This window comes from Caretta caretta, chromosome 2 (genome assembly GCF_965140235.1).
Source record: "Caretta caretta isolate rCarCar2 chromosome 2, rCarCar1.hap1, whole genome shotgun sequence".
In the NCBI taxonomy this organism is placed as follows: domain Eukaryota; kingdom Metazoa; phylum Chordata; order Testudines; family Cheloniidae; genus Caretta; species Caretta caretta.
Window position 1 is genome coordinate 262769600 of NC_134207.1, and position 22791 is coordinate 262792390.

Here is a 22791-nt window from a genome sequence, read left to right on the forward strand (position 1 = left end):
AAAACAGTATGTGATCATGTCATTAAAGACGGTATCATAATGTGTGCATATGCGGGAACTGAAATAAGGTTGCACAGGCAACCTTAACTCTGGCAGTTCCCGACCTTTGCGTGCTTGACTTTACAACCCTAATAATGTTCTTTTGACAGGTTTTGTTTTTTAAAATGCAAACTGAAAAAAACAGAAATGTCATTATGTGGCGTCATATTGACACCCACCAGCCCTCCGCAGGGTTGGAACCTTTAGATCCATCGCACAGAGCTCTGCCATGTGAGCTAAGGGCGTAGTAGGTTGTCATGCGCTGTGTGGACCAGGCTCACAGAGGGACGAGATGCACACTTTGCCGGTGGGTTTCACAGGTATTGCTGACAGCAGAGGAATGGGGAGACTCAGGAACCTGGGTTCCAGTCCAGGCTCTGGAAGGGCATGTGCTCTAGTGGCTCAGACTCTTCTGTCCGTTCCCCACAAACCTGACCCCTTCTGCCCTGTTCCTCCCACCTGCCCCATCCCTGGCTCCTTGCCCCAGACTCATTCTCCTTGTCTACCCAGTCCCAATCTCTCCCTCTGGGCTAGCTATCCAAGTCCCTGTATCTCCTCCTCCCCACACACCCCTCAAATGTCCCCTATCACTGCAGTACCTGAGCATGCAAGAATTGTTATCCTCACAACACCCCCATGAGGCAGAACAGTGTTCTCATCCCCATTTTACAGATGGGGAACTGAGGCATTGAGAGGCTAAGTGACGTGCCAAAGGTCATGCAGGAAGCCTGTGAAGCAGCAGGGAATTGAACATGGCTCTCCCAAGTCCTAGTCAAGTACCTTAACCACTGGATTGTCTTTCCTTCTCTCCCACATTTCTATCACTGGTTCCCAGACCCAGTCTCTCCCAGCCTGCAGTCCCAGTCTCCTTCCCCAAGCTGTTCCAGCCTCCCCTCCCCACAACTACCAGTCCCAGCCTCCCCACCCAACTAATTCCAGATGCCTCTCCCTCCCCCGCTCTGTCTCAATCTCCTTTCCATTCCAGTCCCAGCCTCCTCTCTCCTCCCCACTCCAGCTCCCAGTCCCAGTCTCCCCTCCATCCTATGGTCCCCAGTCTCCTTGCCCAGCCAGTCCCAGTTTCTCTCCCATCCAGTCCCAATCTCCCCCCCAAATCCCAGCTGCAGTACCATAGATAGATTTCTCTGGTTACATTCAAACAGTATTTCCTTGGTAAACAACCACTGCAAATCCCTCAGGGCAGGGACCCTCTTTGTGTTCTATATTTGTACAGCCCCGAGAGTAGTTGGCTCCTGGTTCACAACTAGGGCACCTAGGCACTGCTGGAATATAAACAATAATCATGGTTGGATGCATGCATCAAACGATGCAAGTACTCAGAACCAGCTGCAGTGAGCTTGGGGACGTCAGTTTATGGTGGTGGCATGCCTGTTGGTTTTAACTTCACTTGCATCAGACCAGTGTCTTGAAACAGGCTGCAAGGTAACAGCGAGTTTTGGGATCCTATATGTAAGCAGAGTCAGGATGAGCTCCACCCTGACATCTGGTGGTGAGGTGTGGCAACTGAAGTTGTGGAAAAGAACTTCAGGGGCTGATCTCATTTGCATAGGCACACCCACCCTGCCTAGAATGAGGCCATAGTTGCCCAAATGGTCACTTTGGCTGCTGTGGGATCCCCCTGTTATCGGGGCAGGAAGAATAAATTGTTATTACCCCGATTATGGGAATCAAGGACAGTGGAACTGTACTTGGCCTTTTGTTATGATGGAGGGACTGGCCATCAACTAAGTAGCACTCGCTAGGCAAAGGACTTGGGTTCCAAAACTCTGTGAATTGAGAGAGAGAGGTAGGCTAGGGATAGGTATTAATAGTTGGTGGTATAGGCCCCCTGGTGAGGGCCTTACATGTTAATTGCACTTCCTTCTCTCCACTGTGGACTATCAGAGCTAATTTTGATTCCATTAGGAGTCTAGTTACAGGCTGCTGAGCTGAATTCACTTTGGGCTAATGGTGCACCAGCACTGAGGCTCCCCTACTACAAGCTGAAATCACAAAAGAGCTAAACTTACTAAGAGCTGAAATCACAGAGCATTGTGTTAAGTAGTGGAGGAGCCTGAAGATATATGGTGGAGCAGTTTGCGGGACGGCGAGCGGAGCGGCTTGAGGAGCAGAGCAGTTTGCAGGATGGCTGGCAGAGCATTGCAGTTTGCGGGACGGCGAGCAGAGCGGCTTGTGGAGCAGAGCAGTTTGTCAGATGCCTAGAGCAGCTCATGGGGCGGCTGGCAGAGCGGAGCTCCATGGAGAGGTGGGGCCATCAGCTTTGGACCACGTAAGGTGCCCCTTAACCCTCCCCCCCCAATCTCCACCCAGGTTGGGAGGTAAAGCTCTGCAGATAAACTTTCGAACTCTGGGGCTGCCCTGACCAGGGACAGAGACTTTTGGGTCATTGGACTTTTGAGACTTTGGGTGATTTTGGGTTGCTGGACTCAAGAACCAAAGGGAAAGGACACGCCCCAGTTTGCTTGGGGTGGGTTTTTTGCTCATGGGTTGTGTTATGAATCCTGTTGGTGGTGTTTCCCCAACATAATGCCACATTGTTCCTCTCTGTTATTAAAAGGCTTTTTGCTACACTCAGACTATGTGCTTGCGAGAGGGGAAGTATTGCCCCTTGGAGGCGCCCAGCGGGGGTGGTATATACTTGTCCCAGGTCACTGGGTTGGGGCTTGAGCCGGTTTTGCATTGTGTTATTGGAATGGATCCCCTAGATAGCGAACCCGGCCCTTGTTGCTGCCAATTCTGACAGGCAGAAGGGTTACATTTTCATTACTATAGGGCAGTGGAGAAAGTGGGTGTGTCAGAGTTCCCCGTATTCTGAACGGACAGCGATCCTACACTATCCTGCTCGCCCGTGCCACTCAGTCAGCAGTTGATACAGGAAAGAATGAATTATGGACCTGATCCCAAGTGGTGCTGCAGGGCTAGAGGATGTTCAACATCCTGCAGAATCCAGCTCTGATTCCTGAAGCCCGTTTTGTAAGCAAGCCAAGAAACATAAAACCAAGCAAACAAGAGCAGGATTATTTTTTCCCCCAGAGTAATGGAGCTTTTGAAAACCCTTTGAAAACCAGGTGCTTAAGAAAGTTTAAATCAAATACAAGCCCTTTAAAGAATCACACATAAAGCAATCACACATAAAGCATGTGAGTATTGTAAGAGGCAGACGACTGGGAAGGAACAATATATTATTATTATACAGATTTGGGGTTAGCATTAGCTTTCTTTTTAATAGGGCTTCCCCACTTTCCCTTTTCAGGGCACAGCTACTCAGACACACAGATAAAGGCAAGTAGACATTACTGCCTGATTTGCAAGCACACCTCATTAGGGTAAGCTCCGGACCTCTACAAGAGTAGTGCCCACAGCATCCACTTTGCTGTGCCCTGCTATTCACACCCCCTTGGTCTGAACTGTGAGGCAGTGTAGATGTCATTTGGTCCGGCACTTTGTGTCCCCCCTTCCCCCCCTGGGTGTTTGGGCCAGAGACAGAGATTGATGAGCCAGCTAGAGCCTCAGTTATCAGCGATGGGTTTCTTAGCTCAGGCAGGAGCAGCCCATGCATCTCAAACCAGAGATTCAATACATTCCGCTGACGACCCACCCAGGGGAGCGGCATAACATCTACATGCCTTCATTGGTGCCTGCAAATAATTGCTCCATAATTATAGTGCAAAATTATTGACAGGCCCAAATTGCAGATGCAACATGGGAAGCTGTTTGTTCTGTTTGCTTTTTATAAATCAGGATCTTCTGAACCTGCTTTTAAAAAAAAAAAATTGAGAGCAAAATGAGATTGCTGTTTTCAGACTCCCAACTACATTACTGCCATTTACAGAAATGTGCTTTGCAAGGAATCCAGTTTGTATGAATTACTCTTGCTCTGCACCAAGCCCCATCAGCATGCTTGGTACCGTCTGCGAACCAAAGGAAGACACTGTCCCTGACCCATGTAGTTTGCATTCTAAAGCAGGGCAGCTATACACATCACACACATTGGGCCTGGCTCGACATCACAGATGTCCAGAGGTGAAAGTAAGCTGGTCTGGTCTGGTACGGCGTACTGGCAAGAGCCAGTATGCCGTGCCGGACCGGACTGGCTTCCCCGGCGGTGATTTAAAGGGCCCGGTGCTCCTGCCACTGCAGGGAGCCCCGGGCCCTTTAAATCACCTCCGGAGCTCCGGCAGTGGGGCTCGGGCGGGGTCTCCCCGCAGTGGCCAGAGCACCGGGCCCTTTAAATCTCCACCTGAGCCTGGCTGTTGGAGCCCCGGGGCTCGGGCAGCTGGGCCCCAGCAGGGATTTAAAATGCTTGGAGCTCTGCGGTCACTCCTGAGCTCCCAGCTGCCTCTGCAGCGGGGTGATTTAAAGGCCCCAGATCTCCCAGCCAGAGCCCCGGGGCTTTTAAATCGCCTCTTCCGGTTGAGGCCACGCCCCCATTCAGGACTCCAGCTACCAGTAAAAAGAAAAGGAGTACTTGTGGCACCTTAGAGACTAGCCAATTTATTTGAGCATGAGCTTTCGTGAGCTACAGCTCACTTCATCGGATGCATACTGTGGAAACTGCAGAAGACATTATATACACAGAGACCATGAAACGATACCTCCTCCCACCCCACTCTCCTGCTGGTAATAGCTTATCTAAAGTGATCACTCTCCTTACAATGTGTATGATAATCAAGGTGGGCCATTTCCAGCACAAATCCAGGTTTTCTCACACCCCCCCTTTTTTTTTTCCAAAAACCACACACACAAACTCACTCTCCTGCTGGTAATAGCTTATCCAAAGTGACCACTCTCCTTACAATGTGTATGAAAATCAAGGTGGGCCATTTCCAGGACAAATCCAGGTTTTCTCACCCCCACCCCCATACACACACAAACTCACTCTCCTGCTGGTAATAGTTCATCCAAAGTGACCACTCTCCCTACAATGTGCATGATAATCAAGGTGAGCCATTTCCAGCACAAATCCAGGTTTTCTCACCCCCCCCCCCCCCAGACTCACTCTCCTGCTGGTAATAGCTCATCCAAACTGACCACTCTCCTTACAATGTGTATGATAATCAAGGTGGGCCATTTCCAGCATAAATCCAAGTTTAACCAGAACGTCGGGGGGGGGGGTAGGAAAAAACAAGGGGAAATAGGCTACCTTGCATAATGACTTAGCCACTCCCAGTCTCTATTTAAGCCTAAATTAATAGTATCCAATTTGCAAATGAATTCCAATTCAGCAGTTTCTCGCTGGAGTCTGGATGTGAAGTTTTTTTGTTTTAAGATAGCGACCTTCATGTCTGTAATTACGTGACCAGAGAGATTGAAGTGTTCTCCGACTTGTTTATGAATGTTATAATTCTTGACATCTGATTTGTGTCCATTTATTCTTTTACGTAGAGACTGTCCAGTTTGACCAATGTACATGGCAGAGGGGCATTGCTGGCACATGATGGCATATATCACATTGGTGGATGTGCAGGTGAACGAGCCTCTGATAGTGTGGCTGATGTTATTAGGCCCTGTGATGGTGTCCCCTGAATAGATATGTGGACACAGTTGGCAACGGGCTTTGTTGCAAGGATAGGTTCCTGGGTTAGTGGTTCTGTTGTGTGGTATGTGGTTGTTGGTGAGTATTTGCTTCAGGTTGGGGGGCTGTCTGTAGGCAAGGACTGGCCTGTCTCCCAAGATTTGTGAGAGTGTTGGGTCATCCTTCAGGGTAGGTTGTAGATCCTTAATAATGCGTTGGAGGGGTTTTAGTTGGGGGCTGAAGGTGACGGCTAGTGGCGTTCTGTTATTTTCTTTGTTAGGCCTCTCCTGTAGTAGGTGATTTCTGGGAACTCTTCTGGCTCTATCAATCTGTTTCTTCACTTCTGCAGGTGGGTATTGTAGTTGTAAGAATGCTTGATAGAGATCTTGTAGGTATTTGTCTCTGTCTGAGGGGTTGGAGCAAATGCGGTTGTATCGCAGAGCTTGGCTGTAGACGATGGATCGTGTGGTGTGGTCAGGGTGAAAGCTGGAGACATGTAGGTAGGAATAGTGGTCAGTAGGTTTCTGGTATAGGGTGGTGTTTATGTGACCATTGTTTATTAGCACTGTAGTGTCCAGGAAGTGGATCTCTTGTGTGGACTGGACCAGGCTGAGGTTGATGGTGAGATGGAAATTGTTGAAATCATGGTGGAATTCCTCAAGGGCTTCTTTTCCATGGGTCTAGATGATGAAGATGTCATCAATATAGCACAAGTAGAGTAGGGGCGTTAGGGGACGAGAGCTGAGGAAGCGTTGTTCTAATTCAGCCATAAAAATGTTGGCATACTGTGGGGCCATGCGGGTACCCATAGCAGTGCTGCTGATCTGAAGGTATACATTGTCCCCAAATGTAAAATAGTTATGGGTAAGGACAAAGTCACAAAGTTCAGCCACCAGGTTGGCCGTGACATTATTGGGGATAGTGTTCCTGACGGCTTGTAGTCCATCTTTGTGTGGAATGTTGGCGTAGAGGGCTTCTACATCCATAGTGGCCAGGATGGTGTTATCAGGAAGATCACCGATGGATTGTAGTTTCCTCAGGAAGTCAGTGGTGTCTCGAAGGTAGCTGGGAGTGCTGGTAGCGTAGGGCCTGAGGAGGGAGTCTACATAGCCAGACAATCCTGCTGTCAGGGTGCCAATGCCTGAGATGATGGGGCGCCCAGGATTTCCAGGTTTATGGATCTTAGGTAGTAGATAGAATATCCCAGGTCAGGGTTCCAGGGGTGTGTCTGTGCGGATTTGTTCTTGTGCTTTTTCAGGAAGTTTCTTGAGCAAATGCTGTAGTTGCTTTTGGTAACTCTCAGTGGGATCATAGGGTAATGGCTTGTAGAAAGTGGTTTTGGAGAGCTGCCGAGCAGCCTCTTGTTCATATTCCGACCTATTCATGATGACAACAGCACCTCCTTTTTCAGCCTTTTTGATTATGTCAGAGTTGTTTCTGAGGCTGTGGATGGGATTGTGTTCTGCACGGCTGAGGTTATGGGGCAAGTGATGCTGCTTTTCCACAATTTCAGCCCGTGCATGTCGGCGGAAGCACTCTATGTAGAAGTCCAGTCTGCTGTTTCGACCTTCAGGAGGAGTCCACCTAGAATCCTGCTTTTTGTCATGTTGGTAGGGAGACCTCTGTGGATTAGTATGTTGTTCAGAGGTATTTTGGAAATATTTCTTGAGTCGGAGACGTCGAAAATAGGATTCTAGGTCACCACAGAACTGTATCATGTTCGTGGGGGTGGAGGGGCAGAAGGAGAGGCCCCGAGATAGGACAGCTTCTTCTGCTGGGCTGAGAGTATAGCTATTAGCAGCAGGAGAGTGAGTTTTTGTGTGTGGTTTTTGGGGAAAAAAAGGGGGGGGGGCGAGAAAACCTGGATTTGTGCTGGAAATGGCCCACCTTGATTATCATACACATTGTAAGGAGAGTGATCACTTTAGATAAGCTATTACCAGCAGGAGAGTGGGGTGGGAGGAGGTATTGTTTCATGGTCTCTGTTTATATAATGTCTGCTGCAGTTTCCACAGTATGCATCCGATGAAGTGAGCTGTAGCTCACGAAAGCTTATGCTCAAATAAATTGGTTAGTCTCTAAGGTGCCACAAGTCCTCCTTTTCTTTTTGCGCATACAGACTAACACGGCTGTTACTCTGAAAGCTACCAGTAAGTCCTTTACGTTACTTTCACCCCTGCAGATGTCACAGATGCACTTCCATCCGTGCAGGTTCTGGCCCCTCAAGCACGAGGAGTGAAATAAATCCTAGCTCCACTGAGCAGTGTGTGCATGTTAATAAAAACACAAAAAGCCCAACCAAGGCAGAACACTCCACCACTTCTCCTGGGGAGATGATGAGAGAAAGAACGAACCCATTTGTAAGAGATGGGAGTTATGTCACTTAAAGCATGACTGGAAGGTGCTCAGAGGTGCGATGAGGAGGGCAGTATAAGAAACTATGCCAAACAGAAGTCAATGGCAAAACTCCCATTGACTTGAAGGGCGCCAGGTAGGTTATCAGAAGATTGTCTAATCCAGAGCTCCCCAACCTGTGAGACATGCCCCCTGTGGGAGGGAGGGGGGCAGCCTTCACAGGGGGCAGAGAGGGATCTCTACCCAAACCCAGTCCACTCCCAGTTCTGCTCTGGTCCCGCCCCCAGCCGAGGCCCCGAAACCTGGCCCCAGCCGAGGCCTCTGGCTGCAGCTCTGTTCCCAGCCCCAGCCCCAGCCCTGCTCCCGCCCCCAGCTGCAGTCCTAGCCTCAGTCTCCTTACCCCTGGCCGTGTCCCCACCTCCCCCCCAAGAGCCGCGGCCCCGCTCCCAGTCCCAACTCGGGGGTGGGGAGGGCATGGACAGGCAAGGGGAGGGGCGCAACCCTTATAAGTCTGGGGACCACTGTTCTAATCTCTTAGCAGAACACATGTCCTTCTGCCCTTCCCCCTGACTCTCGCACACACATTTCTTTTGGAGGACTCTTGTGTTTTTAAAGCCACCAGCTGCCTTCTCATTTCTGCTAAAGACCATATTGGTCTTGAAAGAGTCCAGGACAAAGCGCCAACTACCTGCAAAGCCTATTGAAGGCAATGGGAGCTGCCGGGGCTCAGAAGCATGCAGGATTTTGGTCCTATTTGGATACCCCCATTCAGCCAGCAATACCCCTTAGGCAGAGCTCCCCCATGTAGATCGTTCACACTCCTGGCCAGGAACCATCTGCCTGGAGGGGGCAGTGTATGCAGCTGCTGCTGGCTGTAATGTAGGGCACATTAATGCTGCTGGTCAATGGAATTATGCGAGGGATGAATCCAGCCCATTTCGTTTACTCACCTATTGTATTTAAGGGCCAAATCCTGAGTGTTTTCCTGCAGTAGAACACAATGCATTTTCATGCCTTGCCCCATGCATTTTCAACCAAAGATGACCAAGCGATCCTGCTATACATGATACAAGTAAAACTGATGGACCCAGTTCTGATCTCATGCACACTAGGTTTGCCGTCGAAAGCAGAATCAGGCCCCATTGGTTTTGGTTATTCCTTTCTAGCCAGAGGGATGGCTTGAAATTCTCATCCCCTACCCTGTACATAGATCTGGGCTAGAATCAGCTTTCCAAAAGCTCTTATCATTTTATCTGAATTACTGATGTTTTCCTATAGTCTTCCTTTCTAAGGACCCAGTTCTGGATCATTGAAGTCAATGAGAGCTTTCCCTGAACCATTTGAAATCAGTGCATGTCGGATTGGGACCAATGTGACGTTTTGGGTTTTTTTTTGTTTTTGTTTTTTTGACATCTAAATTCTGTCTCTTTGCAAAGACTCCTCCATTTTTTCTACTGATGTTTCTTAGGATATGAGCCAAATACAACACTGCTGCTCGCTCAACAAACAGCCTTGATTCTACCACAGAAGATAACAATCAGATCCAGGTCTTGAAATATAGTGAAAATTCTTTTACTGTCCAGAGGTCTGGTGTAAAGTCAAATGGAAATTTCCAGTGCTACTATTTTTATACATAATAAGCCCTTTATAAACACAGACCCACCAGTCTTTAAAATCCTACTGGCTGCAAGACTCCTAATAATAATCATCATCTAGCACTTTCCATCAACAGAGCTTTACAAAGGAGGAGAGTGTTGTTATCCTCATTTTCCAGATTGGGGAAACTGAGGCAAAGAGGCAAAACAGTTACCCATGTTTACAAAACAGGTCAGGGGCAGAGACGGGAGTGGAACCCATGTCTCCTGTCTCCCACACCACAAGTCTAGCTGTTGAATCCCAAAGTCTCTCAAAAGCCTTCTTGGTCAAATTGTGCATTTCCAGCCATGAACGTGAACCAACCTAAAAGGGTAGATTGTAAGCTCTTCGGGGCAGGGACCGCCTTTTTGTTCTGTGCTTATACAACACCTAGCCCAATGGAATTCCGATCCATGATTAGGGCTCCAAGACACTCCACTAATACAAGTGTGCACAGGTAGGGGACAGAGCTCTGTTGTGAGTTACTGTGAAATGGTGCTTTATAAGGACTAAGCAGTGGTAATTACATAGTGCTTTTGTTGGACACAAGCGTAATTAAGCTGTAACTCAAGAAAATGCTATCACATTATCCTGTGATAAGAAAAGGAGGACTTGTGGCACCTTAGAGACTAACAAATTTATTTGAGCGTAAGCTTTCGTGAGCTACAGCTCACTTCATCGGATGCATTCAGTGGAAAATACAGTGGGGAGATTTATATACATAGAGAACATGAAACAATGGGTGTTACCATACACACTGTAACCAGAGTGACCAGGTAAGGTGAGCTATTACCAGCAGGAGAGTGGGGGCGGGGCAGGGGAAACCTTTTGTAGTGATAATCAAGGTGGGCCATTTCCAGCAGTTGACAAGTATGTCTGAGGAACAGTGGGGGGGTGGGGAGGGGATAAACATGGGGAAATAGTTTTACTTTGTGTAATGACCCATCCACTCCCAGTCTCTATTCAAGCCTAAGTTAATTGTATCCAGTTTGCAAATTAATTCCAATTCAGCAGTCTCTCGTTGGAGTCTGTTTCTGAAGTTTTTTTGTTGAAGAATTGCCACTTTTAGGTCTGTAATCGTGTGACCAGAGAGATTGAAGTGTTCTCCAACTGGTTTTTGAATGTTATAATTCTTGACGTCTGATTTGTGTCCATTTATTCTTTTATGTAGAGACTGTCCGGTTTGACCAATGTACCTGGCAGAGGGGCATTGCTGGCACATGATGGCATATATCACATTGGTAGATGTGCAGGTGAACGAGCCCCTGATGGGGTGGTTGATGTGATTAGGCCAAATGATGGTGTCCCCTGAATAGATATGTGGACACAGTTGGCAACGGGCTTTGTTGCAAGGATAGGTTCCTGGGTTAGTGGTTCTGTTGTGTGGTGTGTGGTTGCTGGTGAGTATTTGCTTCAGGTTGGGGGGGTGTCTGTAAGCAAGGACTGGCCTGTCTCCCAAGATCTGTGAGAGTGATGGGTCGTCCTTCAGGATAGGTTGTAGATCCTTGATGATACGTTGGACAGGTTTTAGTTGGGGGCTGAAGGTGATGGCTAGTGGCGTTCTGTGTCTCCAACAAGAGACTGCTGAATTGGGCTTAATTTGCAAACTGGATACCATTAATTTAGGCTTGAATAGAGACTGGGAGTGGGGGTCATTACACAAAGTAAAACTATTTCCCTATGTCCCGTCCACCCCTCCCCCCTCAGACGTTCTTGTCAACTGCTGGAAATGGCCCACCTTGATTATCACTACAAAAGTTCTCCCCCCCCCCCCCGCCCACTCTCCTGCTGGTAATAGCTCACCTTAAGTGATCACTCTGGTTACAGTGTGCATGGTAACACCCATTGTTTCATGTTCTCTATGTATATAAAACTCCCCACTGTATTTTCAACTGAATGTATCTGATGAAGTGAGCTGTAGCTCACGAAAGCTTATGCTCAAATAAATTTGTTCGTCTCTAAGGTGCCACAAGTCCTGTTCTTTTTGCAGATACAGACTAACACGGCTGCTACTCTGAAAATTATCCTGTGACAATGCAGAAAGCAACTCATGCCACTTCTGGATTTCCTGAGTTGAACAACAAGAGCAAGAAGGAAAAACACCCCAAATTCATTACATAATTTTTGTTTGCAGCATTGTTGTAGCCATGTCAGTCCCAGGATATTAGAGGGACAAGGTGGGTGAGATAATATCTTTTATAGGGCCAACTTCTGTTGGTGGAAGAGACAAGCTTTTGAGTTTAAACAGAACTCTTGTTCTGGTCTGGTCCGGGAAGGGTACACAGATGTACTCCCCTAGAATATATGTTAACTACTTATGTGTAACAATCTGTTCCACCTTGTATTTAGCTGTAAAACTCTGAGTACCTTTCCCAGACCCAAAGAAGACCTCTGTTGAGCTTGAAAGCTTGTCTCTTCCACCAACAGAAGTTGGTCCAATAAAAGATATCACCTCACCCACCTTATCTCTCTTATATGATTTTTGTCTGCTCTTTAAACTCTAATGGTTAAAATTTTAAGGGCTCTTTAACACAGCATCTAGTTTGGGGTCAATTGTGGGCAAAATTACAAGCTCAGTTATTTGCAGGCATAAATTCCGCGTATTCAGTCAACCTTTAATGGAGGGAGGGTAGGAAGAAACTTCCCTTCTGAGCAGGCTATGTTATAATTGACCACTTCAGGCTTTCTTGCATCTTCCTTCAAAGTACTTAGTGCTGCCCACTGGTGGTGACAGGATACCGAACTAGATGGAGCAGTGGTCTGATCCAGCTCATACTTAGACATTATTTACCTCTGCAATTCATTGCAAGCACAAAATTAGAGGCTACTTCAAAAATCGGGCCCCAGTTTGGATGGTCCAACCTCTTCAGTGACGTGGGCTGCATGCACAGTTGTGTGGCACCTCCGCGGGCCATATACAGAAACAAAACGGCGTCCTCCATGCGGTGTATCCTCGTACGCACCATACATGAGAGGTCACGCCGTGCGGAGGACACCATTTTGTGGTACGGGTCTCTGGCACGTGCCACATTTCACTGCGATGCTCCCTATATTCCAGGTAGCTGCTGCTGTGGGAGCAGATGCCTTGAGGACTGGAGTGAATTGTCCTGTGGGCTGGATGCGGCTGCTGGGCTGCCAGTGGGACTATAGAGTATTGCCTTTTAATTCACTGTTCATTAAATGGGATTCAGACTTTCAGTCAACTGTGGTTTACCATCAAAAATATTCCTCGTGCCCTTCCTCAGTCAAATATACACCCTTCCTAGCAGGGCTGGCTCCAGGCACCAGCTTTCCAAGCAGGTGCTTGGGGTGGCAATTAAAATGGGGTGGCAGCAATTTGGTGGCAGGATTCGACCAATATGGTTACAAGGTCAGACTGCAGAGCAAGGATTTAAGGAATTGATTCTGTTCTCTCTGAAGTCATTGGCAAACTTCCCATTAATGCCAGTGGAAGCAGATTTGGGAGACTTAAACTCTTTTAAATGTTCATAAGCCAAATGGTGTATGTGTGTGTGTGTGGGGGGGGAGATTGCAAAGTAATTGAATTAATTAAGGAATAATGGTTTCTGACCACAGGCAATTAACCCTCTTATTTGATTCCTATAATAGTCAATGTAAACTTTTAACAAACTATTCGGTTATCAGCAAAAATTGAGCCCCGTGTATTTTAAAGCTCCTGCAAACCCTTAACTCCGTATGTAAATGTATGCGGGATTAGGGACTAATTTTGCATGTAGTAGCTTCTTTAATTCCCAGTGCAATACTTTTGCCTCCATCATGCTGGAAGAACCAGGCAAATTCATACATCCCAACAGCCATGTTATAATGCTATGAGTCCACCCACCTTTCCAGGCAAAATAGCTGTGAGTAATATAACCAGCCCAGGAGACAATGAGAAGAGACACTTGGAACATTTGATCTCCAGTTGTAATGCTCAGTTTAATTTGGGGGCGCTTTTTGCAACTGTTCAACCGAGGAAACTATACAGCTGCCAAATATAATTGCGAAGGCTTTAATCATAAGGTTGTTTCTTTAAATATTCCCTTTACATTTTCAAAGAACTTATAAGATAAAACCCAGTTTCCATCGTAGGATATGATCACATCAATTTAGCTTAACAAACAGGACAACAGTCTGAAAATGTCATGTACCATCTTCCAGTGATGCATGCTGTCAAAAAAGAAAAACAGTACGTATTTTCCATATAGGCACCTATGTATCTTCACTGTACAATATAAGAGCCTACGTAGTCCACTCACACTGGACAAAAAGAGTAAGGAACAATTCTGCACTGGTGGGTAGGAGGAATAGATTACATACCTTCCCTACTATTGAACTCAGACTAGATCATCGAATGGTCCCTTCTGGATTTAAAATCTATGAATCAAAAATCAAATTCAGCCTACAAAATGCACACAGAGTAACTGTTTCATTCCTAGATAACTAAACACAGACTGGGGGTCAGATTTTACTCCTTTAGGGCCTAATCAAAACCCATTACAATCAATGGGAATCTTTTCACCAACTTCAATGGACTTTGGATCAAGCCCTTATGTGGGTGAAAAAGTAACTGAGAGCAAGGGCTGGCTTGAGGGTTCAGATTCTCCTCTCGTTTACATCAGTGCAGGCTACACTGTGGGGTCATACAGTGTAACCAAGAAGAGAATTTGGAACTAAAGGGGAACTCTTAAAATAGATGCTAAAATAAGTGAAATAAGACAAATGTTTCTGCTAGCCAGAGTTCTCTCCTGATTTTCCAAGCCAATCTTTTCACCCTCTTGCTCTTTTCCCGTACACAAAGCATTGTACAGTCGTTTAAACTGAAGGGAAAGTGCTATGGAAAAGCTACTCACGGAGACATTGTGTTTCTTGCTGAGGGCTCTCCCAGCAACCAAGGATCAGAAAGTTTCCTGCTATCCGTGTCCTTTTCCTTTCCTTAGACAAACGTACTGACGTCTCCCCAAACCTATACCCTGCCAGTTTGGAAGGAGACTTTATGGTAAGTATTTAAACATCCTGTCGGTCTCCGCCTCTCTGACAGCTAAGCGCCCATCCCCCGAGAATCCTGCCTGTACGAGTCAGGAAAACAGCTAAAAGCAATGTCTCATTTTCCCTCCTCCCCCTTCTCTGATATCTATAGGAAGGTCTCTGAACAAAGACTGAATAGAGCATGTAGGAATGAATTCCAGTGTCCTCATTCACAAGGGACTCCAACGGTGCGAGGAGGTGGAACATGCTACACAAGCAGGAGTAAAAACATTTTAAAAAATCCATTGCCCAGTGCTTTCCTCGGGATACTGCCTGGAATTTCGCTGTGTTTTTCTTAAGCAAGTTAATTGCATAAGTTCATGGCATCAGTAACAGATTTGTGAGATAGAAAGCATGACTAATAAGGAACATATGGAAAACATATGTCGATGAAAGATCCATGTGTGGAAAACAAAAAGACACCTTAATAAGAAAAAACCATTTCAGGCCATTCTGCACTGTGCTAATGACTTAGGCTTCCTCTGAAGTGAGCACTGCATTTGTCTAAAAGCTCACGCTGTTTGAGATCTCAGTATTCAAGCAGAATGCAGACTTTTGCCATTCCCTTTGTAGGCAGTACCAAGGATTCTAGGAGACTTTGAAAACTATGCCTGGCTTCTTGGCTTATTCTCAGAAGTGGGTGGGTGGGGGGAAGGTGGGAAATCAGAGTTTATATGAAATCCAACGCAAAGCTCCAAATTAAAAAGAAACCAAGCACTGTAATCCATCATACTGCCCATCTCAGGGCTACATCCTTTCCCCACTGAAGTCAATGGGACTTTTGCCATTTTGTCTTCAATGGGATCAGGATTTGGTTTCACTATAGTAGCTAAGAATAGACGGAAAGGTAAGGCAGAAAGTTTGCATAGAAGGAGTACTTGTGGCACCTTAGAGACTAACCAATTTATTTAAGCATAAGCTTTCGTGAGCTACAGCTCACTTTATCGGATGCATCCGATGAAGTGAGCTGTAGCTCACGAAAGCTTATGCTCAAATAAATCGGTTAGTCTCTAAGGTGCCACAAGTACTCCTTTTCTTTTTGCAAATACAGACTAACACGGCTGCTACTCTGAAACGTTGCATAGAAGGTAATTCCTGTGCAGAAGACAGGAAGCAACAGTGAGAGTCAACAAAGAATTAGAGAGGGGAAAAGACACTCCAAAATGCAATGCTAGCCAGAGAGGGAGATAAGTAACTATGGGTACGACACAGCTTTGTAAATCCAAGCCTGTGAGATCCAGGCTTGTGGACTCAGTGTTTCCAAGCCTGTGCTTGAGTGTCCACACTGCAACATTACAAAACCCCCAAAGAGATATGAAGGTTCCATTTATGTTAACACATTCTTTAAAAGTAAGAGCACCTTTTGGAACAGTTCAAGGAGATGGCATAGTGGTTTCAACTGATAATATTAACAGTATAATGCACTGTCTAGCATATACGTGCACCACCATCCTCTACTGGATGGTGTTGGAAATTATTGTCTGTTTGTCATAAGCCCTCTACTGCTACCAGGGATTCTCCTTTAGCTCTTCTCAGCACCTGTGGTTTTGCAGCGGGAGGATGCAAAGTCTTACAGCATCTTACTGTGATTTTCATGCAGAAGGTCTCAGAGTCTTTACAGTTAAAATAATATACACACGACACACAGGGATCATTTAACCCATCTCTCAAATGCAGCCATCTCCAGGGACAGGAAGTGAAAAAGAACTCTATATCCAATTGACAATACAGGGGAAATGTGAGGTGCATGAATGTAAATATGACCAGGCCACTGGGGTAAACACACTTAAGTCTGAGAAAAAGTCCATGGGATCTTTCATGATCTTAAGTAGTCATGGCCTTGGGTTTAGGTCTCATCTGGAAGGCAGCACCCCTAGAAGCACATTGTCCCGAAGCATCGTGCTGGGGTATTGGGTCAGTTTCAGAAGGAAGTGGGCCACATACTGAGTCAACCCCCCAAAGCACCTCATGGCTCCTTGGATCACTCATCCAAGTACTTATCAGGCCAGCCGTGCTTAGCTAATGAAACCTAACTGGTGCACAGACCAAGGCTGTAATGGCTACCAGAATCCAGTCTGGATCCCAAAAGAGCCCATGGTCTTGTCTGCAGTTACCTGAATACAGGAGTCTGTGGGCTGATAAATGCTGCAAATCATTGGTGATATGGCCAGTGGTGCCCCCAATAGCTAAGTTGCCAGGGAACAGAAATGAAACAGGCCTAAGCAGCTAGAACAGAATGCTGCTTTGATTCGACAGCCACCGCACTCTTTCTTACAGAGGCAGAAGTGGGGCTACATTCTTTGTACTGAATAGCAATGCTTCAAACAATATAATGACACCTCATGTCTCAACAGGCTCCAAATGGAACCTTTTGTGACAGATCTGACATGCCTGGATAGGAGCTCAGCTGAAAGCAAGAACACGAACAACACGACAAACCCACTTTGCAACATGCCTACAGCCAAATTCTGCCCTTGAGTGCACATGCCTGGTTCCCAATGAAGGCAACATGGGCAACAGCAGAGTGAACTCCCCCCTGCCCTGGGATGACTTGTGTGTGTGTGTGCGTGGACGCGTTTGGCCTGTTATTATGTTTGCTCAGACTGTTGCTGACTTAGCCGTTTCATGGTTATTATATGTTTTGATTGACCACCTCCCAGCGCATCTTGCTTCGATTTCCTTGTGTTTGGGGATTGTGCATCAGACCGTAACATGTCCCCACTGCTCTCCGAATGAGCCTCAGTCCTGAGCTGGAGGGACCAGCTCTAGGGATGAGATGGGAGTTCAGTCCTTGGCCCACATCTTCTGGCACAGCCAGCCAATGTGCTGATCATTGGTAATAATGGTGGCGTTGTGGTACAGTTATAATGGGACACCTATCCACTGGCAGCTGAACAGAAACCCCAAACTCATTTCACACAGACCATCCAATATCTCTCTTCATTTAGTGCTTTGAGATCCTCAGATGAAAGGTATGATTGGCATGCTCCCACTCCCACTAAAGACAATGGCAAAGTGGCCATTAACTCCACTGGGGGCAAGACCCGAGCTGTACACAAGCAAAAAGTATTATTAGTTATTTATTAATAGCCACCAGCTGAGTATGACTTCCAGTCACTACAGATCCTGTTGGAGTTGAAGCAGTGACCTAGAGATGAAAGGCCTAATAGCCTGGCACCAGTCTCCTGTCTTTTCACCAGACTAATAGTGCTCCATCAATTTATACTAAGGGTATATCTACACTAGGAAATTAGGCCGCTTTTATAAAAGTCGATTTTTAGAAACCCATTTTATACAGTCGATTGCGTATGTCCACACTAAGCGCATTAAGTCGGTGGAGTGTGTCCTCACTACCGTGACTAGCATCGACTTACAGAGCGGTGCACTGTGGGTAGCTATCCCACAGTTCCCACAGTCGCCGCTGCCCACTGGAATTCTGGGTTAAGCTCACAATACCTGATGGGGCAAAAACATTGTCACGGGTGGTTTTGGGTACATGTCGTCAGGCCCCCCTCCCTCCCTCCTTCTGTGAAAGGAACGGCAGACAATTGTTTCACGCATTTTTTCCTGGGTTACCCGTGCAGATACCATACCACGGCAAGCATGGAGCCCGCTCAGCTCACTGTATGTCTCCTGGGTGCTGCTGGCAGACGTGGTACTGCATTGCTACATAGCAGCAGCTCCTTGCCTTCGCAGCAGACGGTGCAGTGGGACTGATAGCCGTTGTACGTCTCCTGGGTGCTCCTGGCAGACCTTGGTGAGGTCGATCAGGGGCGCCTGGACAGACATGGCTATCCTCCTCTTAGATCACCAAATGGGAGCCAAAGACTCCAGGTCATTCTCTTCTTTAAGTTTCATCTCATGGAGATTCAGTCCTGCCTGGAATATCATACGAGCTGGAGGCTTCTGCCTCAGGCTGCTCTCTCAGCCAGCAGCACCGCGCGGTCGCACCTACCCCAGCCTACCCCTTGCTCCCATGGCTCATGAAGCCTGGACAGTAGTAAGGAGCAGTTCAGCTATAGGCTGAGCAAGTGCAGAATGGTGATAGAATGTGCCTTTGGATGTTTAAAAGCCCGCTGGTGCTGCTTGCTGACTATGTCAGACCTCAGAGCAACCAACATTCCCATTGTTATTGCTGCTTGCTGTGTGCTCCATAAGATCTGTGAGAATAAGGAGGAGATGTTTATGGTGGGGTGGGAGGTTGAGGCAAATCGCCTGGTGTCCGATTTTGAGCATCCAGACACCAGGGCAATTAGAAGAGCACAGCAAGGTGCGCTGTGCATCAGAGAGGCTTTGAAAGCCAGTTTCATGACTGACCAGGCTTTGGTGTGACAATTGTGTGTGTTTCTCCTTGATGCAAACCCACCCCCTTTGATTATTTTAATTCCCTGTAAGCCAACCACCCTCCCCTCTTCGAAATAAAGTAACTATTGTTTTGAAACCATGCATTCTTTCTTTATTAATTAAAAAAAATGAGATAATGGACAAGGAAGTCCGGATGGGGTTGGGGAGGAGGAAAGGACAAGGCCACATTGCTTACTGAAGCCACACTAAAAATCAAACTCTTTGAATGACAGCCTTCTGTCATTTGGGCCATCCTCTGGAGTGGAGTGGCTGGGTGCCCGGAGTCTCCTGCCCCACATTCTTGGGCCTCTGGGTGAGGAGGCTATGGAACATGGGGAGGAGGGTAGGCAGTTTGTGGTGGGGCAGTGCCCCACCCCCATGTCAGATTGGGCTACAACAGGCCAGAGCGGCTGCACAAGGCGGCAGCCAATCAGGGAGGGCCTGTTAGAGAGCCAATCAGGGCCAGTATTACAGCCAGCCAATCAGGGCTAGGCTAGGCCCTATATAAAGGCTGCCCAGGAAGGGCGCAGGTAGTCTCTCCTAGGCCTTTAGTGTTTGAAGGTCTGTCTCCTGCTGGAGGAAACTAGCAGGCTGGGCTGGGCTGGGCTGGGCTGGGCTGGGCTGGGCTGGGCTGGGCTGGGCTGGGCTGTGCTGTGCTGTGCTGTGCTGTGGGCCCTGGGCCCTGCGAAAAAGGGCCTAGCTGGTGCAAAGGGGCTGTAGGGGAAATGGCCCAGGGAGAGAGATGGACAAAGGGAGAGAAGGAGGGCAGGCAGGAAGGCTGCTGCCAAAGGGTCCCTGGGTCAGGATCCAAAGTAGAGGGTGGGCCTTGGTCCGCCCCTTGCACTTCCACCTGGCCGTTAGGAGTGGCCATCACGGACTGCACCAGACCCCTGCCAAAAGGGGTTAGACTTTGGGGATGTGGTTGGCCATTGTGGCTGGGGTGAAGAGAAGGACTGCTGATAACACCAAACCCCTGGAAGTAGGTGAGTCCAGAGTAGTGGGCACTGCCGGAGGGCAGTATCCTGAAGAGGGTGCTGGGAGCAACGCGGGTCGAGACGCCAATCTAGGGTGAGAGACGGATGGGACACCACCGGCAGAGGGCGCTCTGCATGAACTGAGCTAATTCCCGGAGTCAACAGCAGGAGTGAGTGAGTCCCAACCCCGTCACACTGAATACAGTGGGGGTCTGTGCTCTTGTTGGCTTTCCTGAAGCTCCAACAGATGCTTCATCATGTTCGTTTGCTCCCCCATTAGCCTCAGCATCTCGTCCTGCCTCCGCTCTTAACGCTCACTTAATTCTTTCCTGGCCTCTGCCACTGAATGCCTCCATGCATTAAGCTGTGCCCTATCAGTGCAGGAGGACTGCATGAGCTCGGAAAACATGTCATCGTGAGTGCGGTTTTTTCGCCTTCTAATCTGCGATAACCTCAGGGATGGAGATGATGGGGGGGAGCGTAGAAACATTCTACGTGCTACGATTCGGGGGGGACTGCATGGTCACCTGTGCTGCTGAGTTCGCCATGCTGACCAAACAGGAAATGAAATTCAAAAGTTCCCGGGGGTTTTCCTGTGTACCTGGCTAGTGCATCGGAGTTCAAAGTGCTGTCCAGAGTGGTCACAATGAAGCACTCTCGGATAGCTCCTGGAGGCCAATACCGTCGATTTGTGTCTGCACTACCCCATATTCGACCCAGCAAGGTCCGTTTTAGCACTACTCCCCTTGCCGGGGAGGAGTATAGAAGTCAATTTTAAGAGCCCTTTAAGTTGACGGAAAGGGGTTGGTTGTGTAGACATGTTCACTTTAAAATCAACCTAACGCAGCTAAATTTGACCTAACCCTGTAGTGTAGACCAGGGCTTAGTCTTTCTGTGCAGTACGTGTTGCCATTTACATCTGTGCAAATTGAGTGCAAGATAGGTGTAAAACAAATCAAAATGACAGTGTTTTATAGCCATTTTGTAGTCACATGGCACAAGAATACATGACTACCCAAGGTGCAAGGCAATGGGAAAATCAAGTCGTCATGCTTTCGCTCGATTCATATCACCAAAAGCAACAGGTCTTATGGATACCAGTGATTTTCTGCTTATATCCAGAGATAAGAACTGAGAATGCCAGAAATATGCATACTGCTGTAAACAGTTTGTGTCGTCTTTCGTTCACGGCAGAAAGTAAACACAAAACAATGCAGACCTGATGCCACAAGGCGTCGCTTTTCTAGCCATGAATAAAATGCACAAAGACCGAAACAGTAATAGGCACCTTTTGTCTGTTCAATTCTTCCATGTTCTGGGCTGTAATTAAAGCTTGGAATTAAATAAAAAGGAAAAATAAAAAAGGGACAATGAATGTACTGAAAGAGTGGCTGTCATCTGTCCATCCATCCCGCCACTGTATTTCTAAAGCACCAATCTATAGGTATTTATTTTAGGGTATGTCTTCTATGGGGAAAAAAACAAAGGTGTGTTCTTAGCATGGGTTAGCTAACTCGGGTTAAAATAGCAGTGAAGACACAGCAACTCGGCTTTTAACTCAGGCTGGCAGCTGGAGTTCAACCCCGGTCTGCCTTGGGCTTTAACTCAAGTTGCTAACACAAGTTACAGGTTGAGTTGCCATGTCTTCACTGCTATTTTAACCCATGTTAAGAACACACTTTCTTGCTTGGCAATGAAGAAATACCTTTAGATAACTAAGCACCTTACCTGCTATGGATAACACATAAAAATGGCCATATTGGGTCAGACCAGTGGCTCACCTAGCCAAGTATCCTGTCTTCTGACAGTGGCCAGCGCCAGAGGGAATGAACAGAACAGGGCAACGATTGAATGATCCATCCTCTGTCATCCAGTCCCAGCTTCTGGGAGTCAGAGGTTTAGAGACGCCCAGAGCATGGTGTCAAATCCCTGACCATCTTGGCTAATAGCCATTGGTGGACCTATCCTCCATGAATTTATCCAGTTCTTTATTGAGCCCTTTTATACGTTTGGCTTTCACAACATCCCCTGGCAATGAGTTTCACAGGTTGACTGTGCATTGTATGAAGAACTATTTCCTTACATTTGTTTTAAATTTGCTGCCTATTATTTAATTGGGTGATCCCTGGTCCGTGCGTTATGTGAAGGGGTAAATAACACTTCCCTATTCACTTTCTCCACACCATTCATGATTTTGTAGTCCTCTATAGAATTCCAATTAAACACTAATAGTAATTCAATTACTATTCTCTATGGGAGAAGAATAAAACTAATTCTCTGTCCTGGTATTATGCTAGAGGTCAGAATAATGATCATAATAATCCACTCTGGCCTGAAAATCTATGAATCTCTATATCACGTAGCTCACATTAGAAAAATATATTAATTTTTATAATCTTCTTCTGGATTTTCATTCATTCCAGTTACATGTGTTAAGGACCCTTTCATCAAATCTTCACTCAAATAACAATCCTACTTATCAACTGAAAGCCCATGAAATTTCACCTGTTTGGGGGGGAGTGGGGGAAATTGGATCAGTTTCACAAAATCAAAATGAAATATGAAAAACTCAAGTGTGAAGGTTTGTTTTAATTTAATTTTGACCAAGGCTTAGGTGACAATGGAATTTTATGGCAGTGGAACAGGTATTCTTGAATTCAAACAATTGAGACAAATGGAAAAAATTGCCTAAGATTAGAAATTTCCCTACAGGCATTTTATTCTATCACTGGCCTTTACAGGTATGTCTACACTAACCCCAACTTCTGACTCAGGTTTCAGCCCAAGCTTCCCTTCTGTCCATACACACAGCCTGACTCAGGTCAGCAAGCACTCAGGACCCAAGCTCTAGCACCCTGCTAGGGGGATGGATAAGAGCCCAAG

The 22791-nt window shown here is 46.9% G+C and overlaps 1 protein-coding gene across 8 annotated transcripts in view; it reads right to left on the reverse strand.

Moving 5' to 3' along the window:
* The window catches only part of GJC2 (gap junction protein gamma 2), a 126851-nt gene that overhangs the window by 11605 nt on the left and 92455 nt on the right, over positions 1–22791 (reverse strand). Inside the window, exon 1 of one of the 8 annotated variants that reach the window (XM_048837385.2) lies at positions 14416–14611. The exons of the other annotated variants lie outside the window; for them this stretch is intronic. The gene's annotated coding sequence lies outside the window, so the exon portion shown is untranslated. Of the gene's footprint in view, positions 1–14415; positions 14612–22791 lie in introns of those variants that run through there. 8 annotated transcript variants of the gene reach the window in all.